The sequence below is a fragment of the Saccoglossus kowalevskii genome, chromosome 20, assembly GCF_978046115.1.
Source record: "Saccoglossus kowalevskii chromosome 20, keSacKowa6.1, whole genome shotgun sequence".
NCBI lineage: Eukaryota > Metazoa > Hemichordata > Enteropneusta > Harrimaniidae > Saccoglossus > Saccoglossus kowalevskii.
The window spans coordinates 16,663,333-16,689,637 of record NC_140660.1 but is presented as its reverse complement, the minus strand read 5'-3'; the positions used below and the strand labels follow the sequence as shown (position 1 = coordinate 16,689,637).

The window sequence follows — 26,305 nt, the reverse complement described above, 5'->3', positions numbered from 1 at the left end:
ATTCTGATTAGTTAATAACTAACTTGACCCATTAGGTCAAAGGACGCTGCTGTAGGTCAAATCTGCAATTGCATCATGGCGGAAAGTGATTTTCATCGAGAGTTTGCATACGATCCAACAACTTCGTCAGTGGAAATAATATGACAATTTTGACTTCGACTGTGTTCCAACAGACTCAAATGTTCTTAATTCCGTAAATTATGGTGGTACGTAATTGATATTGTAATAAAATGTGCGTATTTTTTGTGATCATTTCTGTTTCTTCATTGTGAAAATCAATGACGACGCAACTAATTTAGCAATTTGATTTTCTCTCAAAGACGTAATCTGTCACTTGATGAATCAACATTTTCATTTGCACTCTTTTTCGAGGGGGTGCTCGGGTAAGCGCCCACCCTTACAAAATCGTGATTTTCTGAGTTGAGGCCCCTGGGCGCTAACACGGTCGAGTACGGTACCACTGGTGATAAAGTAGTCAAAGTATGGGACTATTATATGAGACTGGATCTCAATTTTCAAGTAAAAGTTATACTGAACATTGACTATAAATTAATGTTCTGATTCAAGCATCATTTTTGCCACATCTGGAGAGCTAATCACAATATTTGAGTCAATACAAAGCTACTTACAAGATTGTTTCTGATTGGCTACTCAACCCTAACAGTTAGACCAATCAAAAGGCAGATTATTAGTTGGCAGGTTTTGTTGACATATTAAATTCTGCTTCAACTCAACTACAATATTTAAGGTAGTAGAAGATACCAATGACTTGTATATGGGAAATTCACATTCATCTCGATGCTTGTCTGCACAGCTTCAGTTTGTTTGAATCACATGCAAAGTACTCTGATTTACTCTGCTTTAACATAGTATTTACCTTGCCATGTATTCAATGTTATAATACCTGCTTTGTCTACTTACTGTAAGCAGCTACTATGAGTTTACTCTCGATCAATAATGTCAACATAATAAAATGTTTGTAATTTTTATATAACAGGTGTTCATAAGCCATTCTGAGAATTTGAAGAAACTCTGCTTTACACCTGATAGCTTGGCATTGATTAGTGTTGGTAAAGCTGTATTTTTATGGGATTTCTATGGTACTGGTAGAGATGAAGTACTTCCTGTGGAGTAAGTATACCTTTGTCTTTTCAGTTGTTTTTCACTTTAATATTTGTTCTATGTGACAACATGAAATTTTAACACTGACTTCCCTTAAAGGATGAGAATACAGGGCTTATTGTCTCCACATATAACCTTGAAATATCTTAAACGAAAGTGTGCCACCACAGTTGAAATAGAGAAATGTCAGCCAACTTATCATCTTATTTCAATGAATCTTGGTGCATAAATACTCCAAGACAATGTGACGATCTAGTTAGTTTTGGATTTTCATGTTGTTCATCTCAAATAGCAGACAAATATTAGTTGCAAGGCTAATCCTGAATTTTTAATACGTCTCAGACAAGAGTTCTTTTTAAGTTTTCTTTGATTTTAGTGTTATATCAGGGAAATAAAAAAAAATTATTTGTATTTTAATTTTGAGATATACCATCTATGATGAAAATTAGAGCAATGAATTAAAACTTGCGTTTTGAAATCATGAATGTGTTTATTAAAAATATTTTTTACTGTAAAATGCTTTATTTTATCTGGAATAATTTTAGCTGAAAAGACTTTTTTTGGTGCAACATGTAGAATTTATTTACACTGATTTTTGACGAGTTGAATGTAAAATATAGGGAAAAAGTATATTTACTGGATTTTATTTTCACTGAATCATTCCTTCAGCGAACATTAGTTCCAATCGAAAATAAAGTACATGTATCACCAAACACGCTAACCACTGTACCATCTCTTAAAAATATTGAGGTAAATTTTTGTTTTTTTATTTACACAGTTATGTGAATTTGAAGAGTACATCAGTAAGGTCACTTAAAACTACACAACAATAATAAATGAAACAACAATGAAAAACAAAAAGATTACAGCAATGCAGCAAAATAGTATTTTCATACTGAAATCAATAAATAAAAATAGTTGTGTATTTTATTAGATTTCACTAAGTACTGTCATACAATGTACATGTATTGTATTGTATTAGAAGCTCCATTAGAAGTGCATGTAAGCCAACAGTTGCCTTTATTGTCTACTGTTTATATTTTACAGATGACAGGCTGTACTACAAGAATATAGCATCTTAATTATTTGCTATTCGGACCGAAAAGATAATACCCACCCACACCAAAATTGACATACCCCTTTGATACTGTTCAACGGTGACTGGTCTCCACAGGTTAGTATATTGATTTGAATAATTCATATTTTTTCCTACATTCATATTTCAATAATATGTAGTTGATATTACCCACAGTACAGTCCAAGTATAACTTAACATTTACTGTACTTGTTCAAGTATAAATCTCTGCTCAATATGTTACCGAATTTTACAAGACATATACCTGATTATTAACCCCCCCCCCCCACACACACACACACATGTTCACCAACTAGGTCTCAATCCTACATCATCAAGCTATGTTCAAACTTGGTACATTGGTTGAACATAATGTGACTTGATACACTTCATTTTATTTTTTGGATCAGGTTCAAAATGGTCGACTGATGGCAATTTTGTTATCCAGAATGTAGTTTTGGATACTTATACATGTATCTGACATGCCTAGACTGATCAAGTTCAAACTACCACATACATCAGACATTCAACTTTTACGCAGTCTATGACAGTTTTGTTCTGATGGACTTTTGTAGAAAATACTCAGATCTATATTGCTGTGACATCCGGTATATTCACTTTACACCCAAGATAGACATTCAAAAAACTTCCCCTTACCCTGGGGAGCAGATCCTCTGGCAACCATAAAATTCTGATTGACCTGGGATCACATGTGGCCACAGTCTTCAACTGTGACCTGTCTGATAGTAATTTTGGCCCCAAGAAAGCCATTTTAGAATTATCAAAAACTCTACACCCTGGTAGATAGAACCCTATCTCTCTAACTTGGTGGCTCCGCTGAATTGCAGCACTCTCTCTTGCAGTTTTTTTCTGGAAAAAAACCCTGTTATAATGCAAGTTTATTTGAATAATTGTTATGCTTTGTCTATTTGTTTTACTGACACAGGGTAAAGCAGTTATCCAATCAAAAACATGAATTCATGTATCCGGTCACTCATCACATCCTTATATGGTAGCAATGAACTTTCAACCTTTCAACAACATGGTGCCATGCAAGTCATGCAAGCTGTCAAGAGTGTCAGTATCAGAAAGATACATACTCACCCACACTGAAATTGACATACCCCTGTGATAGTGTTCATCACTGACTGGTCTCCCCAGGTTAGTATATTGATTTGGATTTCTCATGAATACTATTTTTTCTACATTTACATATCAAACATGACTTGTTATTATGACTACCTCCCTTTAATGAAGCCTTACATGATTATGGTACTCCATGATGAATCCTATTTCTGAGATGTAAAACTTTCTGTTCTAATTTTACATGAATTGTATACAGTACTGTGTGCACATCATCTGTGATCCATATCAAATATGATGTGTTACCATGACTACTGTACTTTAATGTACTCCTACAACATGATGGTCCTCCCATGATGCATCTCACTTAACATTTAGCTTCTGATAATTTCACAGATCCACCATCAACCTTTTTTAACCATATATTTGACACACCAAGTTCACTGTCACGCAAATTTCATCATTTCTGAATGTCATTCCACTGCAATTCACTTGTGCACATGGTTGTTGAATAATTTATGTTCTTTTATTGCTTTGTTTCACAGACTTGATGTTTTCTCCATGTCAAGCATCTTGTAACCTGGTGGTACTTTGGTTGGAGACTGCAAATATTCATCTGAGGTGTCCCTTCTGTTCTTAGTCTCAGCAAATGTACACTTCCTGTTGTTTCACTACTGGGTCCAGCCACTGATCTGTTAAACCAGGTAAGTTCACACCTGTGGTCGCTTTATCTATGGCCATACCCTTATTCCAGGCAACAGATTCTTTCTGTTCCTGCACAGTGTGCCCTCTGAGCTGATATGACGTACCACTGACACAAAAACGATTTGCTGTGAAAATTGTACATTGATATCGTGATCTTGAAAAACATCTTACTATAATTATGGAATTTGTACCGGTAATTTTGAAAAATGAAATTCACAATTTATAAATAAGTGTAAAAATGCAAGAAATGGCTTGAATGAACCAAGGAATTTTTTTGATTTTGGGGGTGTCTATCACCTAGGTCAAAGGTGAAACGAACATGTGATCTTGTTTTTACTACTTAGCAGCTGTGTACCTCTTGGTTTATTCTATGTGTGTTTGTGTGTATCCAATCTTGGTGTTTTTACCAGTGTTTTCTCTAGGTGTAGTCCCACTACAGTAGGTGTGTCTCGTTTACCTCAGTTTTGTCAAAGTTTGAGCTGGCCAACATGTGTGTTTATTTCATGTGGTTGATTACTGACATGTTAATTCACCATCACTTTTGCACATACATTTTTTTGATTTTCATTTAAAAAATATATAATATTCAGAGCCAAGCCTCCTTGATAGGAACACTGGGGAACACGGCGCCAATGTTACTTTGGGAGTCAACGTACAACTCACATTGATAGAAAATCTTTATTCATGAGTTTCATGAGTGACACTATCATTATTGTATTTTGATTTATTTGTTGTAGACTATCAAGTACACTGTGTGCATATCCTAGTGACCCAAACTGGCATATGATGTGAAAGTGAAAGCGGCAAATAGATATTGTAGCATTTAGTTGTCATAGCAACCAGATCTGACTACAGAATACTGGTACATTCCAAAGAAGTAGACGTGTTAACTATCACCAAACCTCACAACAGTGAATGTGCTGTGCAGATGATCCCAATCATAATGTGTTCAAAAGTAAGTTACCGTAGTAGTATATTTCATATTATTTCCCAATCATGTAATTTTATTTTATAAAATATTAAAACACTTATTATTTGTCTGTTGTGTGTAGACCAATTTATAATTGTATGCAACATTTCTGTGAAATAGTGTGTGGGCGCTGTTCATTATTTGTAAAAGCTCTCATTTCTTTACACCAGGTTGTACACACAAGATATATTGACTGCCAGACAGTAACAAGTACCAGATCAATATCCATACAAGCATGACCAAAAACAAATAATAAAGGTATGGTTCTAAATAATACAAGTTTTCCAAAAAAATGTTTGTATTTTTATTAAAATACATACATTATATTTAATTTGTTTGTGTGTATTTTAAATAACATTTTGTTGTTTTCAGTATTTTATGTTGGTTACCAAACATGTTTTAAAACATCACATACCTTGTATTGCCCTGCCCCATAAGGCTATGGGAAGTGCGCCCTCAGACCAGGGCAATAATTTCCCATATCACACTTCAGTGTAACATGGTACAAGTAATACCATCACCAATTCATTCAGTGTACCATGGTACAAGTAATACCATCACCAATACATTCAGTGTACCATGGTACACGTAATACCATCACCAATTCATTCAGTGTACCATGGTACAAGTAATACCATCACCAATACATTCAGTGTACCATGGTACACGTAATACCATCACCAATTCATTCAGTGTACCATGGTACAAGTAATACCATCACCAATACATTCAGTGTACCATGGTACACGTAATACCATCACCAATTCATTCAGTGTACCATGGTACACGTAATACCATCACCAATTCATTCAGTGTACCATGGTACACGTAATACCATCACCAATTCATTCAGTGTACCATGGTACAAGTAATACCATCACCAATACATTCAGTGTACCATGGTACAAGTAATACCATCACCAATTCATTCAGTGTACCATGGTACAAGTAATACCATCACCAATTCATTCAGTGTACCATGGTACACGTAATACCATCACCAATTCATTCAGTGTACCATGGTACAAGTAATACCATCACCAATACATTCAGTGTACCATGGTACAAGTAATACCATCACCAATACATTCAGTGTACCATAGTACAAGTAATACCATCACCAATTCATTCAGTGTACCATGGTACAAGTAATACTATCACCAATTCATTCAGAGTACCATGGTACACATACTATCATCACCAATTCATTCAGTGTACCATGGTACACGTAATACCATCACCAATTCATTCAGTGTACCATGGTACACGTAATACCATCACCAATTCATTCAGTGCACCATGGTACACGTAATACCATCACCAATTCATTCAGTGTACCATGGTACAAGTAATACTATCACCAATACATTCAGTGTACCATGGTACAAGTAATACTATCACCAATTGATTCAGTGTACCATGGTACACGTAATACCACCACCAATTCATTCAGTGTACCATGGTACAAGTAATACTATCACCAATTCATTCAGTGTACCATATGGTACAAGTAATACTATCACCAATTCATTCAGTGTACCATGGTACAAGTAATACTATCACCAATTCATTCAGTGTACCATGGTACAAGTAATACTATCACCAATACATTCAGTGTACCATGGTACAAGTAATACTATCACCGATTCATTCAGTGTATCATATGGTACAAGTAATACTATCACCAATTCATTCAGTGTATCATGGTACACGTAATACCATCACCAATTCATTCAGTGTCCCATGGTACACGTAATACCATCACTAATTCATTCAGTGTACCATGGTACAAGTAATACCATCACCAATACATTCAGTGTACCATGGTACAAGTAATACTATCACCAATTCATTCAGTGTACCATGGTACAAGTAATACCATCACCAATTCATTCAGTGTACCATGGTACAAGTAATACCATCACCAATACATTCAGTGTACCATGGTACAAGTAATACCATCACCAATTCATTCAGTAAACCATGGTACAAGTAATACCATCACCAATTTATTCAGTGTACCATGGTACAAGTAATACTATCACCAATTCATTCAGTGTACCATGGTACAAGTAATACCATCACCAATTCATTCAGTGTACCATGGTACAAGTAATACTATCACCTATTCATTCAGTGTACCATGGTACAAGTAATACTATCACCTATTCATTCAGTGTACCTTGGTACAAGTAATACCATCACCAATTCATTCTGTGTACCATGGTACAAGTAATACCATCACCAATACATTCAGTGTACCATGGTACAAGTAATACCATCACCCATTCATTCAGTGTACCATGGTACAAGTAATACTATCACCTATTCATTCAGTGTACCTTGGTACAAGTAATACCATCACCAATTCATTCAGTGTACCATGGTACAAGTAATACCATCACCAATACATTCAGTGTACCATGGTACAAGTAATACTATCACCAATTCATTCAGTGTACCATGGTACAAATAATACCATCACCAATACATTCAGTGTACCATGGTACAAGTAATACCATCACCAATTCGTTCAGTGTACCATGGTACAAGTAATACCATCACCAATTCATTCAGTGTACCATGGTACAAGTTATACCATCACCAATTCATTCAGTGTACCATGGTACAAGTAATACCATCACCAATTCATTCAGTGTACCATGGTACAAGTAATACCATCACCAATTCATTCAGTGTACCATGGTACAAGTAATACTATCACCAATTCGTTCAGTGTACCATGGTACAAGTAATACTATCACCAATTCGTTCAGTGTACCATGGTACAAGTAATACCATCACCAATTCATTCAGTGTACCATGGTACAAGTAATACTATCACCAATTCGTTCAGTGTACCATGGTACAAGTAATACTATCACCAATTCGTTCAGTGTACCATGGTACAAGTAATACTATCACCAATTCGTTCAGTGTACCATGGTACAAGTAATACTATCACCAATTTGTTCAGTGTACCATGGTACAAGTAATACCATCACCAATTCATTCAGTGTACCATGGTACAAGTAATACTATCACCAATTCGTTCAGTGTACCATGGTACAAGTAATACTATCACCAATTCGTTCAGTGTACCATGGTACAAGTAATACCATCACCAATTCATTCAGTGTACCATGGTACAAGTAATACTATCACCAATTCGTTCAGTGTACCATGGTACAAGTAATACTATCACCAATTCGTTCAGTGTACCATGGTACAAGTAATACCATCACCAATACATTCAGTGTACCATGGTACAAGTAATACCATCACCAATTCATTCAGTGTACCATGGTACAAGTAATACCATCACCAATACATTCAGTGTACCATAGTACAAGTAATACTATCACCAATACATTCAGTGTACCATGGTACAAGTAATACTATCACCAATTCATTCAGTGTACCATGGTACAAGTAATACCATCACCAATTCATTCAGTGTACCATGGTACAAGTAATACTATCACCAATTCGTTCAGTGTACCATGGTACAAGTAATACTATCACCAATTTGTTCAGTGTACCATGGTACAAGTAATACCATCACCAATTCATTCAGTGTACCATGGTACAAGTAATACTATCACCAATTTGTTCAGTGTACCATGGTACAAGTAATACTATCACCAATTCGTTCAGTGTACCATGGTACAAGTAATACCATCACCAATACATTCAGTGTACCATGGTACAAGTAATACCATCACCAATTCATTCAGTGTACCATGGTACAAGTAATACCATCACCAATACATTCAGTGTACCATAGTACAAGTAATACTATCACCAATACATTCAGTGTACCATGGTACAAGTAATACTATCACCAATTCATTCAGTGTACCATGGTACAAGTAATACTATCACCAATTCATTCAGTGTACCATGGTACAAGTAATACCATCACCAATTCATTTAGAGTACCATGGTACAAGTAATACCATCACCAATTCATTCAGTGTACCATAGTACAAGTAATACTATCACCAATACATTCAGTGTACCATGGTACAAGTAATACTATCACCAATTCATTCAGTGTACCATTGTACAAGTAATACCATCACCAATTCATTCAGTGTTCCATGGTACAAGTAATACTATCACCAATTCATTCAGTGTACCATGGTACAAGTAATACTATCACCAATTCATTCAGTGTACCATGGTACAAGTAATACCATCACCAATTCATTTAGAGTACCATGGTACAAGTAATACCATCACCAATTCATTCAGTGTACCATAGTACAAGTAATACTATCACCAATACATTCAGTGTACCATGGTACAAGTAATACTATCACCAATTCATTCAGTGTACCATGGTACAAGTAATACTATCACCAATTCGTTCAGTGTACCATGGTACAAGTAATACCATCACCAATTCATTTAGAGTACCATGGTACAAGTAATACCATCACCAATTCATTCAGTGTACCATGGTACAAGTAATACTATCACCAATACATTCAGTGTACCATGGTACAAGTAATACTATCACCAATTCATTCAGTGTACCATGGTACAAGTAATACTATCACCAATTCATTCAGTGTACCATGGTACAAGTAATACTATCACCAATACATTCAGTGTACCATGGTACAAGTAATACCATCACCAATTCATTCAGTGTACCATGGTACAAGTAATACCATCACCAATTCATTCAGTGTACCATGGTACAAGTAATACAATCACCAATTCATTCAGTGTACCATGGTACAAGTAATACTATCACCAATTCATTCAGTGTACCATGGTACAAGTAATACCATCACCAATTCATTCAGTGTACCATGGTACAAGTTATACCATCACCAATTCATTCAGTGTACCATGGTACAAGTAATACCATCACCAATTCATTCAGTGTACCATGGTACAAGTAATACCATCACCAATTCATTCAGTGTACCATGGTACAAGTAATACTATCACCAATTCGTTCAGTGTACCATGGTACAAGTAATACCATCACCAATACATTCAGTGTACCATGGTACAAGTAATACCATCACCAATTCATTCAGTGTACCATGGTACAAGTAATACCATCACCAATTCATTCAGTGTACCATGGTACAAGTAATACTATCACCAATTCGTTCAGTGTACCATGGTACAAGTAATACCATCACCAATTCATTCAGTGTACCATGGTACAAGTAATACTATCACCAATTCGTTCAGTGTACCATGGTACAAGTAATACCATCACCAATACATTCAGTGTACCATGGTACAAGTAATACTATCACCAATTTGTTCAGTGTACCATGGTACAAGTAATACTATCACCCATTCATTCAGTGTACCATGGTACAAGTAATACCATCACCAATTCATTCAGTGTACCATGGTACAAGTAATACCATCACCACTACATTCAGTGTACCATGGTACAAGTAATACCATCACCAATTCATGCAGTGTACCATGGTACAAGTAATACCATCACCAATTCATTCAGTGTACCATGGTACAAGTAATACTATCACTAATTCATTCAGTGTACCATGGTACAAGTAATACCATCACCAATACATTCAGTGTACCATGGTACAAGTAATACTATCATCAATTCATTCAGTGTACCATGGTACAAGTAATACTATCACCCATTCATTCAGTGTACCATGGTACAAGTAATACCATCACCAATACATTCAGTGTACCATGGTACAAGTAATACCATCACCAATTCATTCAGTGTACCATGGTACAAGTAATACCATCACCAATACATTCAGTGTACCATGGTACAAGTAATACTATCACCAATTCATTCAGTGTATCATGGTACAAGTAATACTATCACCCATTCATTCAGTGTACCATGGTACAAGTAATACCATCACCAATACATTCAGTGTACCATGGTACAAGTAATACCATCACCAATTCATTCAGTGTACCATGGTACAAGTAATACTATCACTCATTCATTCAGTGTACCATGGTACAAATAATACCATCACCAATACATTCAGTGTACCATGGTACAAGTAATACTATCACCCATTCATTCAGTGTACCATGGTACAAGTAATACCATCACCAATTCATTCAGTGTACCATGGTACAAGTAATACCATCACCAATTCATTCAGTGTACCATGGTACAAGTAATACCATCACCAATTCATTCAGTGTACCATGGTACAAGTAATACTATCACCAATTCATTCAGTGTACCATGGTACAAGTAATACCATCACCAATTCATTCAGTGTACCATGGTACAAGTAATACTATCACCAATTCATTCAGTGTACCATGGTACAAGTAATACCATCACCAATTCATTCAGTGTACCATGGTACAAGTAATACCATCACCAATTCATTCAGTGTACCATGGTACAAGTAATACTATCACCTATTCATTCAGTGTACCATGGTACAAGTAATACCATCACCAATTCATTCAGTGTACCATGGTACAAGTAATACCATCACCAATTCATTCAGTGTACCATGGTACAAGTAATACTATCACCCATTCAGACATTAACCTCCATAACTAGTGACATTTAATCTGACAACTCTGATAAATCTGATAAATGAAATCAGTCCAGACATGCATGTCAGTTGATGACATGTTCAAATGTTGATTTTTGGTGTTTATTGGGACAAAATAGACGCTGGTTTGTCAAGGGTCAACCAACGAAAAACAAACTGAGGTGCATATGTATCCCATTATGACTTGTCATTGTGCCAACTTTGAACTAAATCAGTTCAGGCATGTCCGAGAAATGACAACAGACGGTTGCATGCACAGATGGACTGACTGACAGAAATCAAAAACATAAGCACCCCTCATTTCAGACTTTGTCTGACGAAAACTAATAAAGCATTTGTAAATGAACACAAATACAAAATGACCAATGCATGTGAAAAAGGCCCAGAAAAATGATATTCCTGTTCATAAAAAAAAATAATGACTTGCACGTTTAAAACTGTTTAATAGTATGTCACAATTTTCTGATTTTTAATTTTTCCCAGAATTTTAAACAAAAAAAATGAAAGAAAAATTCAGTTTTCATGTCAATTTCAGAATGAAAATTTGCTCACACACATTGATTTTGAAAAAAAAATTTACCAACATTTTTTTTCCGGCCTAAGGGATTGACTCTTAAAAGTCTTGGAGTGGATTTTGAAAACAATATCTACACAGAAAACATTTTGAAAAAAAAAACCTATTAAACCCAATGCTAAACATAGTATTGTTTTCTATTTCAACAGTGTATGTGGAGATGGATCAATGTATGAGAGGACAGATTACCCTGCCACATCAGCACAGGACATGAACCACTGAACAGCCAGTTTAACCATCCAGAAAAAGATGATACTGTTCAGCAACACATCACAAGATTTTCAAAATAAAATTATAACAGACATTGTTGGCGAGTGCAAAAATGATTGAATCAAATTAATAACTGTAAATACTTGTATTAGAAAATGTAAATAATTTTGTGTTTATGTGAAATGAGTTTCTTTCATCATACACCTTTATGAATGGAGTTGTGGTAACTTGAATCCTCTGTAAATTTCACATTGAAAACTTTTTTTTAACAGAGTAGGCTGGTAATATCACTTGTACATCTTTTCCCCAAGTTGTGATAAATGGTGTCACCACTGTTGTAGGCAACACTGTTGTAGGCAACAATACCCCAGAAAGTACCAGGATGTGTGACCTTTAGGGGGGTCAAGTTTAAGGCTTCTTCTCATTTTCAGGGTTACCCACAATTCTTTGTGTGTTGTAGTGGTTCTGGTTCATTTTGTGCTCCTGGGTGATTCAAGATAGAGACAGAAAGGAAACCCATTACATGCAGGGTAGTTAATTTGAGGCATTGTTACTCCCAGCAGCTCTGGAGTCTCTGGATAATTCTGGTTAAAGAAACTATCAAAAATAACAGTTTCTTGATTTATGCATATGCACTGATGTTTCAGAAATGGTTCCAAGAAAAAAATAAAGACAGGGTGGGGGAAATGGGGGAGGGGATGAGCATGGCAGTAAGTCATTTTTTGTTTGCCCCATGGCGTCATTTTTCTTGTTCCCACATATCCTGAGGTGTGTGTGTGTGGGGGGGGGGGGGGGGGGGTTACATTGACTAGTCTGTTGCTACAAAGAAAAATATTTTGTGCAGTCAAAACTCAGTGTCTTTCATCACAGAGTACTGATACTAAAACAGTGAAATGGTACATGTAATTGTTGATAAAAACAACAACTGGTGAGTTATTTAGTTATTTGGTGCATTCTGTGTCTGCACAGTAGGGTATGTATCCCATATAATACTAGCATAATGATAATACAGTCAGTGCAACAATTTGTCATGAGTTATGTTAATATACTTAGTATTTTGAGATTTTATTTAGAAAAATATTGTTATTGCCATAATGAGAGTTGATGACAAACTTGTGCTACTTTTTTTTTTACTAAATGTAGTTTGATATATTGTCAATTGTGTTTGTTACCACCATTAAATACTGAATAAATAATAGTATAATTATGTTCAGAATGATTTAATCAGTCGTATCAAATCTGCCTTGTATAATATTGAATAGTTGAATCTTGTTGTGTATGAAATTACTGTTCTATTACTATGCAGTCTTCTTACCAGCAATTTTTGACAGCATATTGACTCACTTTGCATAACAATATAACCTAATTTACATAAGTCAATTATTTTGAGGACAAAAATAGCCTTCATTAGCATAAACATAAATTCTATTGCATTGGGCTAAAAATAAGGTGTGAAATTTATTCACCGGAAAGGCTCCTGTCCTGTTCTGTTTCGCTGTAGACCTCTCTCAATTTTTTTCATTTCGTGATATTTTCAATTCTCTGATTTTAAATATTTTTGGTAAAATGTGATATTTTTGACTTCTTGTTGAAAACCGCAAGTGTGATTGCTTTGATATTATACATATAGGTACTGCAGGTGGAGAAGTAGCTTTACAATAATTTTGATAGAATATTCCAGTATAGTTTGAAGATTATGGCTTTTACATTGTATATTTTGACTTTGTACAGATTGATTTGTTTTTGAAAAGTTAAATATTTACAAAACATGTGAAACTGGGACATCTTTGAATTTACCTAGAAATATAAATTTCTTTTTGCTAATAAATTGAGGAATATTTTCATATTTAATATTGCATTCTTTGGACAAAACACAATTTTACATTTTGTGTTTTTAATTCTCCCCAGAAATTCAAAACATCCTTACATTCGTATAAATAAATGCAAAATGCTTTCAACAAAATCCGTACACAAAGTATATTTATATAATTCACTATTTTGTGTAATTTTAAGAATTTAGTTATACTGATAGAAGTTTAAGTATCCAAAATTGAAAGTTTCCAAGGAAGGCATCATCAGTGACCACAAAGTCGAAAAAAAAGATGTTTAAAAGAGGATTCTGTGCCATCCAGGAAAACGAAAGTATTGTGACATAACGGACGTATTTGCACGGTCCCTCTATCCCAGTGTGGAAACGCCTAAAGTGTCAATCACCTGGATTAGTGGGACAACGCTAATAATCCGCGAAACGTGGTGTCTTTGTGGGGTAGACGGTCACAGTGATTTAGTCGACATTTTAATGTTTTTGACAGAATTATTCTACGCGGGTTTTCCAAATACCAAAGTTTTAAAATGTCTAGTGAAGTTCGAAGCAGGTATAAACTTTGGTGGCGAAAATGTTGTCTCTAAACTATAAGGTGAAGGAAAAATGACGTAATGAATACACGTATGTATTATGAGTACGTAACCACGATTATATATAGTCTGTTACTCGGTTGCGTGAGTTAATTTCGGGTGAGTTGTATTTGGTTCGAGCTAACCTTAAATTGTTGTAACTTTCGTATCGCGGACATATGAAAGTAATCAGTGTTTCTGTTCTCCTTGTAAAAATATTAAAACAATGGCAAATATTTCAGTTTGGAAAATTGAAAGTGTTAAAATTGCTTGGCTGGTTGAATTAATGTATATAATTTTGGACAATTTGTCACCCCACCCCCCGAAAAAATGCGCGAGCACTTGCGCCTACGGGACACATGGAATGGTAAACAGATCTCCTCCCCCATGCAAAATTGTGTGCCACTGCCTCTGTTAAGAGGGACTCTAGTACATGTGAGCAGTATTTTATCTTCAATGAAGATCAAAAAATACACTACTTTGGTAGCTTATCTCATATTCTTGTTTCTCTTCAGCTCTTCTGTCACCAGGGGTGGGGATCGTTGAAAGTATATCACCACAAAAAGGGATGTGCAGGGAAAGAAATACACATAGGAATAATAACAATAAATAATAATAATACAGTAAATACGATTGTTCTTAATTTATTCAATTGGCGGCGCCTCGTTTTCACCAGCAGACTGGAACAAATTGAAAACCCATTGTTTAAACTCAAAAATAGGACAACTTAAACGTAAATACATTTAAACCTTTGTACATTTTTATTTATTTATTTACTTATTTATTTATTTATTGCTTTGCCGTAGCAAACATGGGACGACTTGCGTTATAGCTAGCACTGATTTTAAATAAACAATTATTTTCCAATAATAAAAAAGGATTATAGTGGATCGCATTGAAATAAAAACTTGTGATTTGACGTCAAAATGGAACTTTGCGTCCCTGCAAATTTTGGGCCCGATGTTCACTATACACGTCACTATATATTACCGCTACTATTATTATTTTATCTTTACTTCGTTGAACCCCTATGGCATGACAGGCCCTAAAATACTTTATAAAATTCCGTGGTGAAGCCAGGACGTACCTGGACATTTTTGCTGGGCCTAACTGTAAGCAAATTTTCGGCTTCTACAACCGTCAGTAGACTTTCTAACTAAGTTGATCGTTCATCGTTGTTGAGTTTTTGCTGTGTGCTGAGAGGAACTAAAAAAAGTGTCATGACACCCAGATTCATGTTATGAATATTCATTAGGCCACCATAACGTTTTTCGTAATGGTTTTATTTTCCTTCAAAATATGTTTGTAATCAGTGATTTTCTCGTTAATGTTTGTTATTAGTTTGTATCCATGGTTTTATTCCCATAATTGCGATTCTCAATGAAACAGAAATATTGCGTAGTTTTTTTTTTTCACCTGACCACCTTGCACGCCACGGTGATCGAATTCACCGGGACATGGACCCCATCGTATTCCTAGATTCTAAATCGTGTAAATTCTTCTGTGTCGGAGAATCAATACATCCAGGCCATCCAGGTTTTCCGTACAATTAAACAATTCTGCTTTCACTTTCTAATATATTGTTTTTCTTATACACTGCAAACTAGATTGACATTCCACTTATTTTCATTTTTAATGTCTTCCGGTTGATGAGAAGAATATAGATGCACTAAATTTAAAAAAAAATTATGACAAATGTCGGAAAGTTAAGGAGTGGTCCGTTCTAAACCCAGCAGAAATTTCCGTTGTTATGTTTTTATTATAAATATAAAAACTTTTTATTATAAAATCCTAGTTAGTATTTGTTATCAAATATAATTTAGTTTATGTTTTTACTAAAATTAAAAAAAATACCAGTAAATACAATATATGAAAACAAACATGAACTAGATCATATTTGATAAAACAAACTAAACAGGATTTTATTTCAAACAGATTGGAGACGGGGCATCTTTGCCAGCCAAGGTTCATTTGTTTGGTCATCGTCTCCATGCCCGAATAGACCGAGCTCCAGCCATTCCATTCCATTCGGTCTTAGCGATCAGGTGACAATGTCATGTGATCAATTCAGCGAGGTGTGTGATCACCTGACCATCGCTGGTTGCACGATATAACGGCAAATGTCGTCAGGTTTAGCGACTTTCCTGACCCTTCGAAAAGATTTGTTCGTTTGGAGACCGTTTTTGTAAAAGTGACAGTCTTCCACTATGTTCGTGGGAGAGTATGTTTACATGGAAAGAATTAAAACGGGCGTATTTATTTCGGTATATAGAGGGCGCTGTTGTTGATATACTCGTATCAGTGCCGCCACGGTTACGGTTTTTTCGTAACCGTGGTGCCGCGGAACAGGAGGCAAATAAAAAAAAACAGCGATAATATTGTAATCCAAAATCATACATTTACCATGACAGATATATGCAAACATACTTATTGGGATGTGTGGATTTTTTTTCAAAAACACATCATTTTGTACGTTTTTTCCTTGGCGAACACAATGACCCGTTTAATAAAACGCAAATTCATACAAAATAGTATTTCGATCGCGAAGTCATGATAATATCCTTTTTATAAATTTCACAATTCGTAGTTTAAATTGCGTTTCAAAAGTTTCCATGACCACTTTCCGGTGTTTCTGGGAATTCCACTCCATGAAAATTAGTACCAACTTTATAATTAGTGACTCCCTAAGTCACCATAATTGGACTCACTAGAAAGGAATTGCAAGAATATCTACATATTCAATATTTGCGATAAAGTTTACCGTTAATGAACAGTTGTCCATTACTAAATCTTGGCTTCTTGTTCTCTTTATATGCGCTATCAATAACTGCAAGGAGTTACCTTTTATTCGGTAATCTTCTTGACAATAGTTTTCGACGATAAACATGTCTGATTATTTCAGGGCGGTTTTTGCTTTCATTGTTACATCTATTCGCTGTGGTCTTTGAAATAATTTTGCTATGATGTGACGTGGTATTGTTTTATCTGGTTCTTTATTATAACCTGTATGTAAATGAGCACGATGTGCGTTTTCGATCAAATCTCTTGGTTCTTCAAAACCGCAATTCAGTAGCACGTCATACACGATTTCATATCAGTTTTCATTTTTTGTTTCCTTCAGACCTCAAAACCGCGCAATACTATTATAACTTCCCCGGGGGAGGGGGACAATACATAGAACTTGCCTATTGGGGACGTGCCCCTGAAATGGGTCTCGTTTTTTTTTTAGTTTAGGTAGAAGTATCGGTCTTATTTCTGGTCAAGATCGGTATAAATATCGGTAATATTTTTCCGATTTGATATACTTGTTCAACCCCCGGTTTCTGATAGCGGACCCCTAAGGAGATCAAAAAAGAAAGCGAACTGTTGTTTCTCATTTAACAACCTAAATAACCTGAACCATGTTGTAATAATATGCTTTTATGTAAGTGACAGAGGTGTTTCTATGCTCAAAATACATATTTTAATAAATCAATATACAATGCAACTGTTGGCTTACATGTGCTTATATTGGATATACTCTTCTAATAGATCAAATACGGTAACTGTACTTTATTTGGAATAAACAGTGATGACAGAAATGGTATTTTGGTATAAATACGGGTATAGATTTTGCCACTATCCAGGTATAAAAATGGTCACACTTTTGAACACTCAGGGGCACCTCCCTACCTAGCTATGTATTAACTGCCTCCGGATAACTTCTAGAATATCGTCTCACATCAGATATCCATTCGCGTTCTCCAAATCAGAAACAGATTTAACAAATAAGAATATTTATTTTCAACTTTAATCATCAATCGTTACTTTAAGCAAGTGTTCAGAGTCAGCTCATTTCGGACTTCATTGTCCGGACTAACCTCTTTTGGACGAATAAACTAAGCACGAATCGACTTTCGGACAAAAACTCTGCAACGAATAAACTTGGGACGAACGTGATTTGGAACGAATCGACCGTCCACCGTGTACTACTTTCATCCACGGTTACTGGAACTGTGCTTCATCCTAATGAGAGGAGAGGAGTGTGAGTGAATCAAAATCATTTTTAATTCAATGACAACGCATTATATAAATATAGAATGTAGTTGTACAAGAAATATTATCGAGTACTGTTTTACGTTGAACCAGGTCAGACGTTTCAGTGAGCGTAGAATATGTTCATAAAATACAGATCATATCCTAGTAACAAATTCACAGTTCATCCACGGAACAAGCGTTGAGTAAATCCAAAAAGGCCACAAGCGACTAAGTTCGATAAATTATCAACCAAACTGTAGTCAGACAGAGTTATACAATTACGTACATTATTCTTGTCCAGTTCGCTTTGTTATATTTAGATCTTTCAATACATACCATATACCGTATAGAGAAGATTTAGGATCTGTGCACATATGGCCTGACATGTAGGCGTGAGTAGCGCCCTCGCCGGCCGAACGGCATCCCGCGACCTTGTCAGGCTAATGCACATACTGATTCATTGTAATTATACGTTAACTTAAAACTGCTTTATTCTACACATTAGAATTCTACACAATTAGAACAAAACATTAATAATCATGACACAATTGTGGTTAAACTGTGTCATCAAAGATAAAGCTTAGGAACTCTTAAATAAGATTATTGGATTAATCTAAGATGTGTGAAAAGCATGGATATCTGTCGTGGGTGAGTTCTAGGAATAGACAATATTGTTATTGTTATTAATATTAAGTATCGATCGTGGCCTCACTACACTAAATGAATGAATGAATGAATGAACTGTATTGTTCCCGTGTAAAAAAGAGTAGGTTACATAGGGTGTTTGCAACAATAAAGAATTTTTGTTAACAAGACAATATTTTGAAAATAACTTGAATGAATGTACTTGTTATTGTTTTGTTGACGTTCAACGTAACATGATGTAAGTTTATAAAAATATTGGGATAATATTATTGATTTAAGGTGAAGTGAATGATTTTTCTGTCCGTGATGTACAGCGGACAGTCAGTATTCATAGGACTGTCAGGTGGTCATTGGATAATAACAAAATAACCCCAGTGGCATCATGGGAAATTCGCCGGGTGCAATTGATACGTATTGTGGTACATTCCCTTTTATGACCGAGATTAATTGAAGGAAGATGACTAAGACGGTGACCGATGTGGCCTCACTACACTAGATTACGTATCCATGGTTTCGAGATCACCCAACGACGGCGTATAAAAACGTCAAAACAAACTAGAACAGCGAAACCCGGAGATATACTTGACATACTCAAAACAAATTCATACCTTCATGAAATAATGCACAGTATGCTCTTTGTCAGCAGTAAATATATAGTAAACATGCGTGGATTTAGGGAGGCACGCCAGCCCCCCCCCCCCCCTCAGCCCGCAAAAAAGAGAGAATAATTGGCAAATTAATTGATAAACTCAGCCCACCGGAGGTCTACTTCGGCCACGTCAATAGGAGCGCCCCCCTCTTACCGAATTTCTGGATCGGCCATTGGTAAATTGAGATTTGTTTCAAATTTACGAAAAATTCCAAGATGAATTGTAAAAATTACATTATGATGGGAAATGGTGTTCATGTCCTGTTTTCTGTTTTAAATTACCACATTCAGTGTCGCTAAAAAATCCAGAGATGCAGGTGTAGTTCGCTGCTGAATTTCGAGTTTCTTTTTCCATGGTTGCTACGTTACTAACTGTGCTCTCAGTACAGAAAGATAGGTTGATTTTACAAACGGTTGTCCGGTAGCGCAAAGCAGAATAACATTTCCCGAACAAATGAAACTGAATACTGCCTTTTTCTGCTTATCGGAAGTGAATGTACATGGATTCGAGCCCCGGTTCGCGGTACTCACTAAAACGAAGGACCGCGAAGGACCGAAGGACCTAATCGAAGAACCGAAGGACTTAAACTGGTGTAATGACTATAAACCGCTGATACGAATAACGTTGTTATACGTTGTATTTGTTCACAAATTATGCGGTAGCGATTAAATTTACAAAAATACCTTGATAAACATATTACATGATAAATATAAGAGCGCAGGACCTCGATTATTTAGTAAATATAAGCGAAGGACCACATTTATATTATAAATATGAGCGAAGGACCACGTTTATATTATAAATATGACCGAAGGACCACGTTTATATTATAAAGATGACCGAAGGACCACGTTTATATTATAAATATGACCGAAGGACTTAAACTGGTGTAATGACTATAAACCGCTTTTACGAATAACGTTGTTATACGTTGTATTTGTTCACAAATTATGCGGTAGCGATTAAATTTACAAAAATACCTTGTTCAATATATTACATGATCAATATAAGAGCGAAGGACCATTATTACGTGATAAATATGAGCGAAGGACCTTGATTATATTATATATATCAACGAAGGACCGCGATTATTTAGTAAATATAAGCGAAGGACCACATTTATATGATAAATATGAGCGAAGGACCACGTTTATATTATAAATATGAGCGAAGGACCACGTTTATATTATAAATATGAGCGAAGAACCACGTTTATATTATAAATATGAGCGAAGGACCACGTTTATATGATAAATATGAGTGAAGGACCACGTTTATATTATAAATATGAGCGAAGGACCACGTTTGTATTATAAATACTAAAACGTATTTTTCATGTCAGGATATCAAAAGAAACAAACAAAAGAAAAATCATTATAAGGAAGTATGTACCAAGTTTTGAATATCATGTTACCATCGATAAGTTATGACGTCATTTATTTACACAGAATGGCTGGATATCACAAGTATTGTTACGCCGATCACAGGACTGAAAAAAAAATGAATCTATAACACCTAAACCCATTGAGTGTGTTCGGTGTATGAATACATGCATAATCTTAAACACTGTTTCAGAAAAAAAATAAATAAAAAGAAACAAAAGAAACTAACTACTTGGCTCGTGTGTGTTATAATTCGACTGGCTCTCACGCTTTCATTATCCAATCAGAACGACGTATTCAGGAAATTAAAATGCTGGTATAATATAATTATACGCGGATTACGGAGTTATTACACGGGACTCTATGGCGAACAAATACAACAATTAGAAATAGTCTTTGATTTTAAAAAAAACTCAATATAATGAAATATTGTGTTGAAAACTATATTTTTATGGATCTATGAGGTACAGACCTGTTTGTACAAATTTGCCGTATGTTAATACATGGGCGATACTAGTATAATAGGAACCTATCTTAGTTTATCCATGGGCGTACTAACACTGTGTCCATGGTTTATCGTACACATGAATGCATAAATAGCCATATTTAAATAATTATAGTTAATTTTTATTCCAACACTGAACTTTAAAAAAAATAATCAAAATGGCTTATTACTTGCTCACACAATTGCACAAAAAACGAAAATGGAACTGTATTGATCAACCTTCAGGTCCAACTTTGGTATGCACAGGTACAGTTTGTGAGATATAGCGCCCTCTTGTGGTACTGTTATGCAAATATTGAATGATTTCTAATTAGTACTTTACGTAATTTATTGTTTCAGTCACAGGCAAAGCTTGTAAATTCATAGTTTTGTAATTTATAGCGTATTGTGCGTTATCATGTGAACGCGTGAAGGGCCACTTTGTTGAGATCTTTCGGAAGACGTTACATTGGAGGGGTGAAACAACGAACGCTCAAACATCAGTGAAAGTAAACCTTGCCGGCGAAGAATACTAGTAGTCAAGCCGCTTTACATAGTGCAATAGCGAGGACACTCATTGCCTTTGATGGAATAAAACTGCCTGGAACATCTAAACCTGCGTGGAATACTTCGGAACTGTGGGAGAAAGTAGTGCAGAAAATTACGCCTTTGTGCTTGGCGCCTCGCTGGATCGACTGCAAGATAAACCAGGGATATTATTTAGCTGAAATGATGGCGTCTTGGTAAGTAACTTATCGTTATTCTGAAAGGGACCCTAAATTATTTGTGAACTATGCTCACATGAACATTGATTGCGTGGACCGGGGGACTTTCTATTTTCTTGTCTTGCATTCTTGTTTGGTGGTAGAAAATATACTTTCTGAGAAAAGTTCATACAAGACAAAATTATGGCAGGGTTTTGTGCAAGTTGGCTGTAATGACATAATTGCAAAATAGTGTTGTGAACATGACATTTACATGAGTTGAAAGCACAGGCGCTCGGAACGTTTCTTAGCTAATAAAAAATGACCTAAAGTGGGATCGGCATAGTTAGTCAGTCGCCGGTACATTCCCCTACTACTCGTATAATAACCTGTGGTTGAAAGCACCCTTATAAGCTATTCCTTTAATCCATACTAAACCAGGGTGTTATCTTATAATTAATTATGAAAGTCTGTTATCAGCTAGCTCAAGAGCTACATCAGTAGAATAGACAGCCAATGTCAATAGAGTAGCCAAGGTGTTAAAAATGGATTAAGTACTGGCAAATCAAACTAACCTTCAACTACATGTACATTGTATTGTTTTAGTAAGCTATAAAAATAATAAACCTTTTGTTTATTGAAATGATGAAAGTCTGAATTTAATTAATTTTCCCTTTCAAGGTATACAAGTATATAAATTACCATTTTTAATAATAATAATCTTTATTGAATTAAGCATGGGTATTACAATGAAAAGACAAGACAAAATCAACAAAATACTTTACACACAGTTGAATAGCCAAACATATCAGAAAAATGATAGAAAATAAATCTCGAAAAGATAAATAACTCGACAAAATTATTATGAGGCAGCTGACAATTTTATTTTTGTTCCTCTGTTAATTTAAAACAGATAGTACTCCCTCATTTTCACTGGTTATCAGAGGTTTCGTTAAGAACAGGTCTCCGGCCATATGGTCTGCTATAAGCCCAAATTGGCCGTCTACTCTCTGCCCCCAACCGCCCCCGCCGGTCTTTCTGCAGCCTGCTTTGGCCTGTTGTTACAGGATGATGGCCTGCTAGTAAATGCATTTGTGAAACCCCTGGGTCATGATTACTTTGATATTTCTCTTTATTTGATGTGATATTTCATTGTAAATTTTTTTTTCTGACTCACGTATAGCGCATTGATTTCACTTTCATCACAGATTTGATATTTGTTGTAACTCAAGTCATATTATTGCAATATATATCTCCCATTTCTATCTGGCTGGGTTTTTAATTTTAGATATTTTTCAAACTTGGAATTGTTTTTAGCAGTCTATACACATACATGTGTGTACCTACAAAGATTATTTTTGTGGTTAATTACTCGTATATTATTTTTATTGTGATTTTGGTGTTTTCTTCAAATTTAATAATTTAATTTTTCAGTGATTAGTTTGTTTAATTAGGAAATTTGAATTTACAGTTTTGAGTACCAGATTTATCCAGAGTGATTCCAAGCTTGTAGGCAACCATGCATTATTGTGTTTTCAGGCATTTTTTAACAAATATTTCAGCCTTCAAGGTTTATTTCTTCTAGTTGCCATTGGCTACCAAATTCAAATTGTTCGTGGCTAAGTGGAAAATTTAGGTAATAAGTAAAAAATTGTTTGTCGCCAGAATTTATTATATTTTACAAATACATATTAAACTACCCTGAGATACCAATTTAAAAATAAAATTGTATTGAATTACGGATAGAAGTGTTCCATCAAGAGTTGACAAGCTGTATAATCTGTTTCATGCGACGCAGAATTTGTCGCCAGTCAGATTTTGTTAGGTAAAAGTTTCAATCGCCATGACAACCAAAATGGTCGCAGTCTAGAGGAATGTATTCAAGCCGGTAATGATTAGCGAGTGTATCCCTGATTCAAGAAACATGCAATGTCTGTAGCTCTGATATTAACCTAACAGGAATTTACAGTATTTAATATGCATGTTTTTATTTTTTAATATACCGGTAATTGGTACCATAGTGACACTGTTCACTTTGTGGGCATGTTGCATAATATTCTCTTCTATGATGTCACTGAATAGTTGCAGACTTGTTTGTTTGTTTACAAATAATGTAAGTGCTGTATCTACCACATGATGTTCTACATGTGATGTTTTCTCATAGAGTAGTTCAATCTGCACTTGGTACCAATAAAACTATTAATTCACACACTTGATTCATTTAAAAAATAGGTTATTATTAAATATATTTTAATAATTTGTGGTATTCAAAAAAAAAAAGATTTAAATTCGTTGTCTTTTAATTCATGCTGTAACTTTTTATGCAATTTGTAGCATGGAAATAATTATTGTCAACAAATTTTAAAAAAATGTGTTGTAAAGCGTGACATTCCTTGATGTGGTCATAACGCGTCGTACAATTTCAACCAAATCAAAGTTTTTTTCACTCATGACATAAACTTTACTACAGGCATGTGGCAAGGAAAAAGTAATCAGAACATTTTAACAGAAAGGTTAAAAGTTCATTAATATCGATGTATGAATTCACGTCTTTGATTGGTTAGCTGCTTGACCCTGGGTCTGTACTCTCAGTTTTTGTCATTTTAAATTTCTTATTGAATCTAATTTACATGTATTTAGTTTTTACAGTATTTATTTGTGGCACTGAAAGATCACTCAGGTGCTGACACATTGCCGTTGGTGATGTTTCAAATAAATATGATAGTGCCCTAGTTTGGTTGCTGATATTTAAATTGAAAACCCTGTTTAAAATTTCTAATGTGCAAAGGGTACTGGGGTATATACTGTGTTGTGATTGGTCAGTCTATAGTCTTTGCAATTCAACAATTTAGTAACCACTGAACTATGTAAGCTTTTTAATATAGTAAAAAGGAATAACTCACAGCCTCTTGGAAATTGTGTTGCCCCCATAGGCAATTAATAGCTGAATAATGTTGTCTATAAAATCTTGAAATGAAAAAATAAAATAAAATACAATTGTACCGTAATATTCTTCCCTAGCCTGTCATGGTGAACGAAAGATGTAATTTGGATAATTTTTCGTGGGTGGTAAAATGGTAACAAAGTTAACCCCCTGAATAATCATTGTTTCTGAGGTGGTCTTCAAGTATAAGCCCAATTCCAAGTACTTTCCCTCAATTTTCCATGTTGAGGTCCCTGGGCTTATGATCGGGAAGTATAGTAATAAAAATGGGATTATTATTAAATAGAAACCCAAAGGAATCACACACTTTTCCTTGCCAAACATTTCTTTGATATCATGGATAAAATAGAATGTTGTTTCTAATTGTTAAAAATTACAAATATTTGATCCAAAACAGTGTTTGTATCACTGAACTCAGGACCGAGTCGGGACATGCCGAACAAAAATTGATCTTGGGATGTGCTGCGATTTGTTACCTGAACACTTGACACAAACTGAAATCATGCCCTCGATGGTGAATTTAAGAGAACATATACTGATTCATACTACTATGATATGGAGGGAAGTGTAGCTATATATGGTTGGTTGCTATAGCAATGAATGAAATGATGCATATTTATGAGCTGCTGCAACCGTTTTTTGCTACAATGCTACATTGACATGAAAAAATAATTGTTTTTGAGTCTTTTTTGTCGTTCATGTGTACAATAAATTCCATAATAGCAAATGGATTAAATTTCAATATAACAATTATTATTATCATCATATGCAAGCAATTTTCCATGTTTTCGGTCAAAT

At 35.1% G+C, this 26,305-nt stretch overlaps 2 long non-coding RNA genes across 2 annotated transcripts; both read left to right on the top strand.

Moving 5' to 3' along the window:
- The first annotated feature begins 1,040 nt into the window (after positions 1-1,040).
- Positions 1,041-3,282, top strand: LOC144359897 (uncharacterized). Its single transcript, XR_014927914.1, has 3 exons — positions 1,041-1,131; positions 2,170-2,296; positions 3,144-3,282. It is a non-coding gene; the product is annotated as an uncharacterized LOC144359897 (long non-coding RNA).
- Positions 3,283-3,865: 583 nt separating this feature from the next.
- Positions 3,866-12,268, top strand: LOC146730068 (uncharacterized). The gene is made up of 4 exons (XR_014927796.1): positions 3,866-3,984; positions 4,723-4,940; positions 5,126-5,213; positions 12,227-12,268. It is a non-coding gene; the product is annotated as an uncharacterized LOC146730068 (long non-coding RNA).
- The last annotated feature ends 14,037 nt before the right edge of the window (positions 12,269-26,305 follow it).